Source organism: Oratosquilla oratoria, unplaced genomic scaffold (assembly GCF_046742065.1).
Source record: "Oratosquilla oratoria isolate Oo_2021 unplaced genomic scaffold, ASM4674206v1 SCAFFOLD199, whole genome shotgun sequence".
NCBI classification, from domain to species: domain Eukaryota; kingdom Metazoa; phylum Arthropoda; class Malacostraca; order Stomatopoda; family Squillidae; genus Oratosquilla; species Oratosquilla oratoria.
In genome coordinates this window covers 61,569-76,602 of record NW_027467551.1, presented here as the reverse complement: position 1 = coordinate 76,602, position 15,034 = coordinate 61,569, and the positions used below count along the sequence as shown (strand labels likewise).

At 36.1% G+C, this 15,034-nt stretch overlaps 1 protein-coding gene across 1 annotated transcript in view; it reads right to left on the bottom strand.

Annotated features, from left to right (window-relative positions):
* Positions 1–12,757, bottom strand: part of LOC143022836 (BTB/POZ domain-containing protein 6-like) — a 50,287-nt gene extending 37,530 nt beyond the window's left edge. Inside the window, exon 1 of the mRNA XM_076181216.1 lies at positions 12,689–12,757. The gene's annotated coding sequence lies outside the window, so the exon portion shown is untranslated. The remainder of the gene's footprint in view (positions 1–12,688) is intronic.
* Positions 12,758–15,034: the final 2,277 nt, after the last annotated feature.

The window sequence follows — 15,034 nt, the reverse complement described above, 5'->3', positions numbered from 1 at the left end:
TGGTAAGACAGATATGTGAGAAAGCTGTAGGAAAGGGGAAGGATGTTTTTTGGGCCTTTATGGATCTGGAAAAGGCTTAAGACAGGGTAGACAGAAAGGCACCGTGGGAGGTTATGTGGATATACAGGATAGGAGGAAAGCTTCTCGGAGCTGTCAAGAGTTTTTATGAGAGTAGTAGAGCTTGTGTCAGGATTAGAAATGGAGAGAGTGAGTGGTTCGAGGTAAAGGTGGGACCTCGTCAAGGATGTGTTATGTCACCCTGGCTGTTCAACTTATACATGGATGGGGTAGTGCGAGAGGTAAATGCAAGGGTAGTGGGTCAGGGATTGGAGATGGTTAAAAAAAATGGAGAAAAGTGGGAGGTGAGCCAGCTGTTGTTTGCAGATGACACTGCGCTTGTGGCAGGATCAGAGGAGGGATTGAGGAAGTTGGTGACAAAGTTTGGGAGAGTGTGTGATAGAAGAAAGCTGAAGATAAATGTGGGTAAAAGTAAGGTGATGAGATGTACAAGGGGTGAAAGTGGCAGTAGTCTGGAAGTGAGCATTAAGGGAGAGCAACTGGAGGAAGTGGATAGTTTTAGATATTTGGGTGCAAATGTGGCAGGAAAAGGTGGAGTGAAGGTGGAGGTAGAATGTAGATTGAGAGAAGCGAGTAAATGCCTTGGTGGATTAAAAAGTGTAATGAGGAATAGAAATTTGGGAATGGATGCTAAGAGGAGACTGTATGAAGGAGTGATTGTGCCAACAGTACTGTATGGAGCAGAAACATGGAACATAAGAGAGGAAGAGAGAAGAAGCTTGAATGGGTTTGAGATGAGGTGTCTGAGAAGTATGATGGGGGTTACTAGGCTAGATAGAGTGAGAAATGAGGAGGTGAGGAGGAGAACATGGGTGGAAAGGGAGCTGGGAGATAGGGTTGATGAAAGAGTATTGGGATGGTTTGGACACATGGAAAGAATGAGTGAAGAAAGACTAGTAAAGGAGGTATGGAAGGCAGATGTGGAGGGAGTGAACATGAGGGGACGTCCTAGGATGAGATGGATGGATGGGGTGAAGGGGGCTTTGGGGAAGAGGGGAATGTCTGTTGAGGAAGGATGGGAGAGGACAGAAGACAGGGGTGAATGGAGAATGGTTGTATATGGAAAATGTTGTGATGCATGAGGTGGAATGGATGGGGGAATGGGGGGTGAGGTCGTGTGTGTGAGCAAAATTTTGACGCAGCCCGAAGGGATTTCTCCCCGTCCTCTCCTTTATATGGGGGGACGGAGAGGGGGGGTCGCCGATTTAATGAAGCGGCCTTGCTGTGGATGTGCTGTGTCTTGCGACACTGCTTCTGACCCAGGGCAGTGGACAGGGTGCAGGGATGACCCATCATCTAGGAGGTGCTAAGATGGGAGGGAGGGTGGAGGGGTGTGGAGTGTTTTCGGGGATGGAATGGGTGGAAGTGATTTTGTGCCTTTTCCTTTTTGGCTACCTCCCTTGTAAGGGGGAAAAAGCCTAGGTATATGTATGGTATATGTAAGAACAATCAAAGTAACATTTACATACCTGGATGAAGAAATGGTGAAGAAAATACAAATCACTTTGATAAGACCAAGATTGAAATATACAGCAACGATGTGGTCACCAAGTACAAAAAAATGTATAACAAAACTTGAAAGAATACAAAGAGCAATTACAAAATTGGCAACAACACTTACAAAACTATCATATGAAGAGAAACTAGCAAAACTTGAACTACAGACATTAGAGCAAAAAAGAGAGAGAGGAGATTTGATAACTATTTATAGAATGATGAAAGGCATAGAAACTATTGATAGAGAGGATCTAATAAAATGGGATGATAGAAATATAAGAGGACACGGAAAGAAAATCAAGAAAGACACCTATAGAAGAGATCTGAAAAAGAACAGCTTTCCTCACAGAGTGATAGACATTTGGAACAAGTTAGATGAGAAAGTGGTGTGTGCAAAAACAATACATGAATTTAAAAGTAGTTTAGATAAAATGAGATATGAAGACGGGACACCATGAGCATAGCTCCCCTTCCCGCAAAATACTAGGTAAATACACACACATATATATATATATATATATATATATATATATATATATATATATATACATATATATACATATATATATATATATATATATATATATATATATATATGTGTGTGTGTGTGTGTGTGTGTGTGTGTATTTACCTATTTGTATTTTACAGGAAGAGAGCTATGCTCATAGTGACCCGCTTTTGTATCTTTCCGCATCCAATTTGTTCTTAAAATCTTGGATAGTTTTAGCACTCACTGTTTCCTCATTCAGCTTGCTCCAGATACCTATCACACTGTGTGTGTATATTTACATAGTTGTATTTTGGGGGAAGGGGAGCTATGCTTGTGGTGTCCCGCCTTTGTATCTCTCAGTGTTTAGTTTGCTTTTAAACTCATGAATGTTTTTTGCACATATTTCTTTGTCCAGTTTGTTCCAAGTGTCCACTACTCTATGTGGAAAACATATATATATATATGTGTGTGTGTGTGTGTGTATTTACCTATTTGTATTTTACAGGAAGAGAGCTATGCTCATAGTGACCCGCTTTTGTATCTTTCCGCATCCAATTTGTTCTTAAAATCTTGGATAGTTTTAGCACTCACTGTTTCCTCATTCAGCTTGCTCCAGATACCTATCACACTGTGTGTGTATATTTACATAGTTGTATTTTGGGGGAAGGGGAGCTATGCTTGTGGTGTCCCGCCTTTGTATCTCTCAGTGTTTAGTTTGCTTTTAAACTCATGAATGTTTTTTGCACATATTTCTTTGTCCAGTTTGTTCCAAGTGTCCACTACTCTATGTGGAAAACTGTTTTTCTTCAGTTCTTTTCTGTAGCTATGTTTCTTGATTTTCTTTCCATGCCCTTTTGTGCTTCTCTTGTCCCAGTTTAGTAAGTCCTCTCTATCGAGTATCTCTGTGCCTTTCATGATTCTGTAGATGGTCAGTAGGTCACCTCTCTCTCTTCTTTGCTCCAGCGTTGGTAACTCCAATTTAGCCACTCTCTCTACATATGATAAGTTTGGAGGTGCAGGTGCCATTTTTGTTGCTGCTCTCTGGATTCTTTCTATTTTCTTTATATTCTTTTTGGTACTGGGTGACAACAATGTCACCGCATATTCTAATCTAGGCCTTATCAATGTAACCAATATTTTTTTATCATGTCCTCATCCAAGTATGCAAATGCCATTTTTATTGATCTTAGCAAGTTGTAAGACTCCCCGACAATTTTATTAATCTGTTTGTCATAGGACAAGTTGTTTGTGATAATTACACCTAAATCTTTTTCGGATCCTTCCTTCTTTACCTCCTTGGTTCCAATTCTATATTGTCTTGATATTCTGTTTTTGCTCTTTCCAAACTCCATTATGCTACACTTCTTAGTATTAAAGTCCACTTCCCATTTCTGACTCCAGTTCCATAACTTATTTAGGTCTTCCTGCAGTGCTTCCTAGTCCTTATCAGTTTCTACTTTCCTTAACAGTTTGGTGTCGTCTGCAAAGAAGCTCATGTAACATTTCACATCCTCATCCATGTCATTCACATAAATAGTAAACATTATTGGTGCCAATATAGATCCTTGTGGTTCTCCACTGATCACTTCTTTCCAATCTGAATATATTTCTCTGAGCACTACTCTCATCTTTCTACCAGTCAGGAAGTCCTCCAACCATTTTAGTAGGTTCCCTTGTATTCCTCCTATTTTTTCCAGTTTTTTTTTTGTAATTTTCTGTGTGGTACTTTGTCAAAAGCTTTTTGCAAGTCCAGGAAGGCACAATCAGCCCATCCATTCCTTTCTTGCACTATGTCTATTAGTCTTGAGTAGAAGCATAATAAGTTTGTGGTGTATGTGTGTATTTACCTAGTTGTATTTTACGGGAAGGGGAGCTATGCTCGTGGGGTCCCGTCTTCATATCTCATTTTATCTAAACTGTTTTTAAATTCATGTATTGTTTTTGCACACACCACTTTCTCATCTAACTTGTTCCAACTGTCTATTACTCTGTGAGGAAAGCTGTTCTTCTTCAAATCTCTTCTATAGCTGTCTTTTTTTATTTTCTTTCCGTGTCCTCTTGTATTTCTGTCATCCCATTTTATCAGATTCTCTCTATCAGTAATTTCTATGCCTTTCATGATTCTGTAAATAGCTATCAAATCTCCTCTCTCTCTTCTTTGCTCTAGTGTGTGTGTGTGTGTGTGTGTATTTACCTAGTTGTATTTTACGGGAAGGGGAGCTATGCTCGTGGGGTCCCGTCTTCATATCTCATTTTATCTAAACTATTTTTAAATTCATGTATTGTTTTTGCACACACCACTTTCTCATCTAACTTGTTCCAACTGTCTATTACTCTGTGAGGAAAGCTGTTCTTTTTCAAATATCTTCTATAGCTGTCTTTTTTTATTTTCTTTCCGTGTCCTCTTGTATTTCTGTCATCCCATTTTATCAGATTCTGTGTGTGTATTTACCTAGTTGTATTTACCTAGTTGTATTTTACGGGAAGGGGAGCTATGCTCGTGGGGTCCCGTCTTCATATCTCATTTTATCTAAACTATTTTTAAATTCATGTATTGATTTTGCACACACCACTTTCTCATCTAACTTGTTCCAACTGTCTATTGCTCTGTGAGGAAAGCTGTTCTTTTTCAAATCTCTTCTATAGCTGTCTTTTTTTATTTTCTTTCCATGTCCTCTTGTATTTCTGTCATCCCATTTTATCAGATTCTCTCTATCAGTGTGTGTGTGTTTACATGTAAACATAAAAGGCACTGATGAACAGATGTTAACAGAAGGAGAGGCATTAAGAGGATGGTGGGTAGAGTATTTTAGAGCACTAATGAATGAGAAGGAGGATATGGAGGGATTGATAGTAACATTGGAGGTGCTAAGAAAATCAGTTATGGCAGAGAAAAAGGGAGGCGAAAAAAAAGATGAAGTGCAAATAGTTTTGAAAATTATGACAGCAGGTAAAGCACCTTGATTAGATGGGTGTCATGCAGTGTCTGAAGAAGGGAGGTACAATTATAGTGGACTAGCTAGTGAGGTTGTTTCATGTGTGTCTGAGGGAGGATGAAATGCAGGACGACTGGAGAAGTGCCAGTATAGTTCTGTTTTACAAAGTAAAAGTGGACCAATGTGAGTGTAGTAGTTTCAGAGGGATCAGTTTGTTGAGTGTAGTTGGGAAAGTATATGGGATGGATTTCATTAAGAAGATTAGGAGAGGAACAGAGGTAGTAATTGGTGAGGAACAGTGTGGATTTAGGAAAGGTAGGGGTTCCATGAATCAGATTTTTGTGGTAAGGCAGATATCTGAGAAAGCTTTAGGAAAAGGTAAGGTTGTTTTTGGGCCTTTATAGATTTGGAAAAGGCTTATAACAGTAGACAGGAAGGCACTGTGGAAAGTTTTGCAGACATATTGGATTGGGGGAAAGCTGTTATGGGCTGTCAAGAGGTTTTATGACATTAGTCGAGCATGTCAGAATTGGAAATGGAAAAAGTGAGTGGTTTGAGGAAAGGTGGGACTGTGATAGGCATGTGCCCATGGATGAGGTGGTGCAGGAGGTAAAGGTGAGGGTATTGGGCAGGGAATTGGAGATGGTTAAAGAAAATAGAGACAAGTGGGACATGAGCCAGTTGTTGTTTGCTTAAGACACTGTGCTTGTGGAAGGGAGTTAGTGGTGGAGTTTGAGAAGGCATGCAATAAGAGAAAGTTGAAGGTAAATATGGATAGAAGTAAAGTGATAAGATGTACAAGGAGAGAGGATGGCAGAGAGTTGGATGTCAGTCTTAAAGAATAGAGGCTGGAGGAAGTGGATAACTTTGGTTATTTGAAGTCACATGTGGCCCTAGGAAAGGGAGGAGGAGGAGTGGTGATGGAAGAAGTAAATGCCTTGGAGGGGGGGAGAAAAAGTGTCATGAGAAAAAGGCATTTGGGACTGCATGCAAAGAGGACACTGTATGAAAGGGTGTGATTGTGTTGACAGCACTCTATGGGGCAGAAACATGTGTATATGTGTGTTTATATATATATATATATATATATATATATATACATAGATACATATATATAGATATTTATATATATATATATATATATATATATGTATACATATATATATACATATATATATATATATATATATATATATATATAAATAAATATATATACATATATGTATACACCCACCCACCCCAGGATGAAGGAGTAGTGTTATATGAATTTCTTTGCAGACAGCACAAAAATACTAAAGAAAGTAAGAACGGAGGAGGATTGCAACTCATTACAACAAGACTTGGACAAGATCTGGAAATAGACTCAAAAGTGTGAAGTGAAATTCAATATCAAGAAATGTAGTACAATGGAATTTGGAAAAAGTAAAAACAGAATATCGAGAGATTATAAAATTGGTGAAGAAGAGGTCAAAAAAGTAAACTCAGAAAAACATCTTGGAGTGATGATCAGCAAAGGCATGACACTGGACAAACATATTAATAAAATAGTCGGAGAATTCTACAATTTATTGAGGTCAATAAAAGTGGCATTTGTCTATTTGGATGAGAAAATGGTAAAAAAATGTTTAATTACACTAATAAAGACCAAAACTCGAGTACACAGCAACACTATGGGCACCCAGTACCAAAAAGAATATAAAAAAAAATAAAAAAAAAAAAAAAAAAAAAAAATAGAAAAAATACACAGAGCAACAACAAAAGTGGCAGCAGCTCTTTCCAAAACAACATATGAACAAATACTGTCCAAATGAGTAAAAGCAGCAACGACCGCAACACAGAAGAGAAGCCAAACACAGAGTATGGGATCCAATGTATTTAACATTTCGCCCAGCTGGGCTTCTTCAGAAATAACACAGTGGAGAAACATCTGACTCCTTATATAGCCCAAGCTTGCAGGGAGAAACAAACAAAACTGGTGTAAACAATTTGCGTAAATTGCTTGTTACTTGGTTATCAAAATTCCTAAAGGTTAATTTATTGTAAAGAATCCATTGTTTTTAATTATATTATCAACCAGAGATATAAAAGCCAATTCAAAACATCTACATTTCATATTATGGTTTTCATATTCAATAATCTTATGAATCATTCCAGTCAGCAATGTGGCCTGTATCGAATCTATGTCTAACAATGGCATTATTCATATTGTAAGTTTTCATATCATATTTATGTTCCAATATTCTTTTATCAATACCACAGAAACTTTCACCAATGTAGACCTTTTTACAACCTAAACAAGGCACACAGTAAACACCTGCTTGGCGAACATTTTCCCCACTCTTAGTTTTTCAGCTTTTTATAAGATTGCCAACTGTTACCAAGCTGGTTTTAACAACATTAACACCAGCCTTGTTTCTCCACTGTCTTATTTCTGAAGAAGCCCTGCTGGGCGAAACGTTAAATACATTGGTTCCCGCACTCTGCGTTTGGCCTTTCTCTTACAAAGACTGTCCAAATTGGAATTACCAACTCTGGAACAAAGAAGGGAAAGAGGAGACCTACTATCTATAGAATTATGAAAGGAATGGAAATCTTAGATAAGAATGATTTATTGAAGTGGGACAATGGAAAAACAAGAGGACACAAAAAGAAATTCAAAAAAGATAATTACAGAAGAGATTTGAAAAAAAAAAAAAAAATAGCTTCCCACACAGAATGATAGATGCCTGGAACAAATTAGACAAAGAAACAGTGTGTGCAAACACTATTCAGATATTAGGAAAAAAAATTAATGCTGAGAGATACAAAGACGGGTCACCATGAGCATAGCTTCCTTCCTGTATAATACAACTACGTAAATACAACTATGTAAATACACACACACATATATATGCACAAAAATATATATATATAGTTTATATATGTATTTATGCATATATATATATATATACACACACATATATACATACATATATACACACACACACACACACACACACACACATATATATATATATATACATATATCAAGGACTACTATTACACAGGACGTGCGCACCCAGATCCCTCGGTCCAGTAGCAGAGGCCATTGCTTCTTTTGTAACCTAACATTTTATATTGGACAGATATAGCAAAACTAGAAACCTAACATTGTATATAGGACAAATATATCAACTATTGAGTTATTCAATGCAGTATAAGTTAATATAAACTTTTATAGTGAAATAAGAAACTATTTTTAAGGCACTGTTATGCTTTGAAACGCCAATTTTAGCCGGACTTAACAGGTATTATTGTATGAGGTTGGTGGAGACCAGGCTTGGTGATTTTTTTATCATTTCAAAAAATATAAAAAATCTATTTTTTTTTATCTAAATCAGATTTATTTGATTTAAATAGAATATTTTTTTTTTATAGATTTTAAATATTGTGGGATTGCTATCTGAGATGCGATCTGATTGCTAAAAGACATTTTTAGCATATGAATATAAGGAGCAGTGCTATATAGACTTGCCACAAGTATACAAGGAACAGTATAAGCCATATGTGAGGACGGTATGCTCAGGTTCACTCGATTCCTCCTAGAGTTTTCTCATCTTGGTGACATTTGCTGCATTGTCTGTCACAACACTTCCAATGTGACAACCAAAATTTTGCTCAGCCTTCTTGATCGAATTTTGTACAAGTTGTAGAAGATATTCAGCAGTATGAGGTTTCCCTGATACGTCTATTGTGTCAACTAAATAAATCTGACCAGTGGATGTTGTTAGAGTGACATATTATGGACTCATTATGGATGTTAGACCACCCATCAATTGAAAGACATACAGTTTCATTATTCAGGTCATCTGCACACTTTTTATATTCCTTTTCATACACAAGATCCAAATACTTATCAGCAATATCTTTTCTGGATGGAGGAATATAACCTGGCCTCAGGTTCTGAACCATCATGAGAAACTGAGGATGCTGAACAAGACGAAATGGTGAATTTGTAGCAAATATAATTCTTGCAACTTCTTTGTCGAGATTTTCCTTTTGAAAGGCTGAAGTTTTTATGATAAATCTGTCTAGAGATGTTGATGACTTTCTTTTAGATGAAAACTATTTAGCAGAAGTGGCGCCTGTGGAGGAGTCTGATAGTGACCTTTTTAATGGTGGAGTCAGGTTTGCAGATAATCCAAGTGGACCCAATGATGAAGGGATTGAAGCTGTTAATACAGATCCTGAAATGGAAACAGAAAATTTTAGCATATTGCATAATTCATAAATGAATAAATAAATGAATGAATACAGTGTGATTTAGGCTACTTTTGAGTAGAGTAGTTATTGTTTTAGATAATGATCATATTAACACAAGCCACTAAATTATTTGGAAATAATTAACAGGATATGAAATAGGTGGGCTTGGAATTCAGCCCACACAGGATTGAGTCCACTTTTAATTGAAGTATCATCTCTTTAGGCCTTCACATTTTTATTGCATATGCTCTCCATTGTTCATCAAATTTATATAGTTGTGTATGAAAAGGGAGAAATGCACACAATATAAGTGAAATTATTTACCTGGGTCATCAATTCCTTCTTCTGTATGCTGTGGCTGACCTTGGCATTTATCTCTGTGAGATTTTAATGTTGAAACAATGCCCTGTAGTTCCTGGATGCAGTCTTTGCATTTAGCTCGGTACCCTTTGCCAGAAGTTGTTGGTAGTTTTTCAAAATAATTCCAGGCAGGATAATTTTTTCTGCCTGAAGGAACCACTCTGCCAGCTCCGGAAGACATCCTTCCTGGTTGATTCCAAAGTAGCAACTGACTCAGTGAGAAGCTGCTCACCTAGAACAAGTTTCAACAAGAATCTTGTTGAAACTCGTTGTGGGCTGCACAATAATATATACATGTAGGCTTGTACCGTTCCTTGTATACTTGTGTCAAGTCTATATAACACTGCTCCTTATATTGATATGCTAAAAATGTCCTTTAGTAATCAGATCTAAAAAAAAAAAAAAAAAAAAAAAAAAAAAAAAAAAAAAAAAAAAAAAAAAAAAAAAAAAAAAAAAAATCAAATAAATCTGATTTAGATAAAAAAAAAATCGCCAAGCCTGGTGTCCACTAACCTCATACAATAATACCTGTTAAGTCCGGCAAAGATTGGTATTTCAAAGCATAATATTGCCTTGAAAATAGTTTCTTATTTCACTATAAAAGTTTATATTAACTTATACTGCATTGAATAAGTCAATAATATATTTGTCTTATATACAATGTTAGGTTTCTAGTTTTGATATATCTGTCCAATATAAAATGTTAGGTTACAAAGAAAGCAATGGCCTCTGCTAGCGGACCCAGGGATCTGGGTCCGCATGTGCTGTGTAATAGTAGTCCTTAACATATATATATATATATATATATATATATATATATATATATATATATATATATATATATATATATATATATATATATATATATATATATATATATATATATATATAAAGATGTATAGATATATACATATATATATATATATGTAATATATATACATATATATATATATATGCAAATATATATATATACATATGCAAATATAAATATATACATATGGATATATATATATATACATATATATATATATATATATATATATATATATATATATCTGTATATTTTGATACTTCCCAGGCCAACATTAAGCAAGAAAGTGTCTGACAACCTTAAAAGAATAACATTTTCTATTAGCCTGTAGCATAAGGGTAAATAAACATTTTGAACTTTTTTTTCTACACACCCATTTGAAAACCTGATATGTCAGTTATTTTGCTTCAGAACAAAATATATATATTTATTTTTAATTTTCAACCAAGAAATAATAGAAATTTATTTGAAATGAACAAAGTATACTCCATTTCATTCTTGAGTACTTTATTTGATACCTGTTGTGTTAATAGAGGATTCAAAGTCTGAGCATTTCATATGAATAAGAAATATAAATAATTTTCTAACACATTACATATATAGGACTTGTATGAAAACTAACTTGCATTAAATGAATAAAAATTTGCTTATAAAGCCTAAAATTCTTTGTCTACATCAAGACTATGAATCAAGTAAATATGAACCTATAATGAATTAATGAAATACAAGTAAATCTAACATTTGGTAAATTTTTAGAAGTGCACACCTTTGTGATATAGCAATAGAAAAATGATTAATTTTGTGACTTATAATACAAGATAAGAGAGAGGGAGGAGGGTGGAGGGGAGTGGAATATATAGAAAATGGAATGGGTGGGAGTGGTTTCTATGCCTTTTTGGCTACCCCCCATGTAGGGGGAAAAAGCCTTTGGTATATGCATGTATATTACATCAACGTAATATGCAATGTTCTTGGCAGAAATCAATAACAAAATGTTGCTAAAACCAATTTACTAATGAAGTAATGGTGGTTGAATGATATGCCGTATTTCTTCTGATAGATGCCAGGGTCGAAGTATTGTGAGGATGATAAATTAATCTATTCTAACCTAACCTACTCTAACCTACATAACCTAACCTATATTTAGTAATTCAGTACCTCAAATTCTAAAGATCATGCAGGTCATTGTCATGGATGCTGACAGCCTAATCATTATTTTACCTCGGGCGATAAACAGATGATGGCAGAACCCCGTGTTCTTTCATAATATCCATGGAAGCTCTATTGTCTTTGTAACAGCGCTTATTAATGTCACCTGGAGTGGGAGAACACCTGGTCCACGATGTGAAAGCTATCGTCTAACCGACAATGACTAGACTGGACAGACATGTCATCTCGAATGTATCCTAGCAGCTTCGTTCGATAGTTGTAGCAAGGTGTTTAATTTATTTCTGCCAAGGTAATTGCATATTATATTCATATATTATAATTCATAAAATCAATATCTAATTTTCTAATGCTAAATCGCATACATGTGCACAACCAAAAAAAATACCTAACATTTCACATTTGACTCAGTGAAGAAGTTTTAACTTAAATGTGATAAGTTGTAATGAGACATCACCTAAAAGCGGTATATTAGAATGCAACCAAAATGTCCCGAATCTAGGCCATTTGGGCCATAGATGTTTCTGCACCCTAGGACATTTGGGCTGGTGCATGAACATAAGTTCACGATACAAAATTGCAAAAACAAAATTAGACCTGATATGAGTTATTTCACATTCATAAAAAAGAAATGTACCAGGTACATTGGGCCTTTGCATACCTGTGAAGTAGGCAATCTATCACAATTTTTTCACTTCATATTTATAAGATTAGATTTTCTATGTCAGTACATATTTATTAATCAAAAATAACAATAAAAGTATACAAACCATAATATATCTGATAATAATATGATGAATAGGCACACTGGGTCCCCCAAAGGTACCACACAATGTACCAAGCTGATTGGGTTTTTACCTAAGCCAACTACATATTTGTAAGTTGATATCTTAAAGAAGTCAATACACATTTATCAATAAAAAAAAAATCAAGGTATGTAGCAGCCATAGCCGATAGTTTTTTCTAAAGAACAGTTCCACAAGGTCAAGAACTTTCCCACATTAAACATAAAAATTAACCAAGATTCGTAACATGCTTTGGCCCAGTAAAGATCATTTATTACACAACATGCAGTACGCTCATGGTAAAATCAGTGTCAATACAAACCTGTTACTGATACTGTAAATCAAGTTCAGCTTGGTTATTACTACAATTTGAATTTGTTTACCAACACAATAGGCAGTGTAACTCAGAGAAGGTTCAGTTCAGGTTCATCATAGAAGATGTGTTTTAAGGAGTAACTTAATCAAATGATACTAACTTCCACTAAATTTGGGGTCTTAAATATCTGTCAATTAATCAGAATTATTTAGTAAAATCTGACAACCTAAAATGAGCCACAAAATATGTAGATCATTTGCTTGATCTATATAGGTGGCATCACTGGACCATGACAACTGATTGAACGGTATGACTAATTACCCCACCGGACTCCACCGGACCGCACCGGACTCCATCGGACCGCACCGGACTCCATCGGACCGCACCGGACCTTTACACAAGCTAAAACCTACCCCACCGGAGGTGAAGATTGATCGTTGGTCAAATGGAATGTGTATTTTGACAGTTTGACCAGTGGTATAAAATTTGGCTCATACCTACCCCACCGGATCGAGTTTCTATCACTCGAGGTACCGTAAGCCTAAAAACAATTAAAAGCAAGTTTGACCTACATTTATTCACATTAATCACAGGGTTTGAAGATATTTATTTCGTCAAGGCCTAAAAACAATTAAAAGCAAGTTTGACCACTCCATTTATTCACATTAATCACAGGGTTTGAAGATATTTATTTCGTCAAGGCCTAAAAACAATTAAAAGCAAGTTTGACCACTCCATTTATTCACATTAATCACAGGGTTTGAAGATATTTATTTCTTAAGATGATTACAGCACATCGTAAAATGTAATATTCTGCCAGTTCGAGATTTTTTCGGACAAATTGTAAACATCTGCTAAGAAGGGGTATTTAGCATATTTTATTTATTCATCTTTTTTAAACATTAAGAAACAAAACCTGTTTCACCTAGATTTACTCTAAGGTACATTATTCCATATGTATGTTTACTGTATGTCTGTTTTGGAACTATGCTCATAGGATAGTCTCGACTTAAACTTTACCTTAAATGAATTTCCTGTATGTTGTTGGCTTAAATTATTTCTTATCTTTTATTCCACTCCCAGACGTACATTGTTTTATATCAATTCATTCTATGTATATTTCTTTATCGTTGCAGTAAAGTTGATTTTACTTGGGGTAGGTTACGTATATGTAGGTGTGGAGTTGGAGTCTTTACATCGGCAGTTCCTCGAGGATACTTTGTTTTTCTTTATATCTTACTGACGTAGAGTTTGTTTTCTTGTGTTTCTTTCTATCCACATTTCATATAATGTTTCTTTGTGTTCTACAAATTGTTTTTCTTGGTTTGTGATTCCGGGTGCCATTAATGATCTGTCAGAAAGACTTGATAGAGGCCAAATGTAGTTGCCTGCGTCATGAGATTATTTCTAAATTAGTGGCACTTCACTCAAAGAATCTCAGTCGATCCTGCGTATTCGGTTAGCAGCCCTGCTCACCCTTCTCCCGCTGAGCTGGCTGAAACCTCAAGTCTCCGTGAAATATATAGATAATTCTTCACGTAGCTCAGTGACTATACAAGTTACACGAGTTTAATGTACATCTAGGGATGAAACAGTCCTTGTTCACCTATTTCAAACCTTTTCATCTCGATAGTGCAAAGGAAGTAATTGTAGTGAGTATAAGATAAGGAATAAAAGTTTAATGTTTATGTAGCATTTTACTTATTATCGCTGTAGAAGATATGTACTTGCGTGGTCGGTTAAGTGCACCACCCAACACAAGCCACTCAGGCTGAGATGTCTTGGTTTTTATATTGAGAAAGCATCGCAGCTTCTACAGGGCAGTAGCCTCTAGGTGTGTGTGGGGGGGGGGGACTGCCCCCGCCCCCCGCCCCCTCCACCTTGCATTTTTACATTTTTTAGCTTCCACATTTTCTGGTCACTATCCCACCAATATACTCCTCCCACAAATTACATGAGGTCCCTTCACGGGGTACCATTAGATCAATGTATTTGGAGGAAGATCCCTCGAGAGGGATTATAAATGTATAATATAGGAGGCATCACAAAACATGTGTATGGTAAAAAACAACAACTCACATATGAAGACCATAGCCCCCCCCCTCCTCAAATTATTCAAACGTTTGGCCCCTAACTAAACCTCACTAATCCTCAACCAGTGACCTACCCTACACATGCTGCACCAGACAATCTCAGTACAATGTTGCAACATCCCTGATACACTTTGTGGCCTCAGTGGTCAAGGAGTCCTCTTTGGGTGGCCAGATGGCACGCCGACTGCTCTGAGGATGGATGGATGCTGGGATAGGGCCTCCCTTGAAACGAACTGAAACAAATGATTTTTCCATAAGG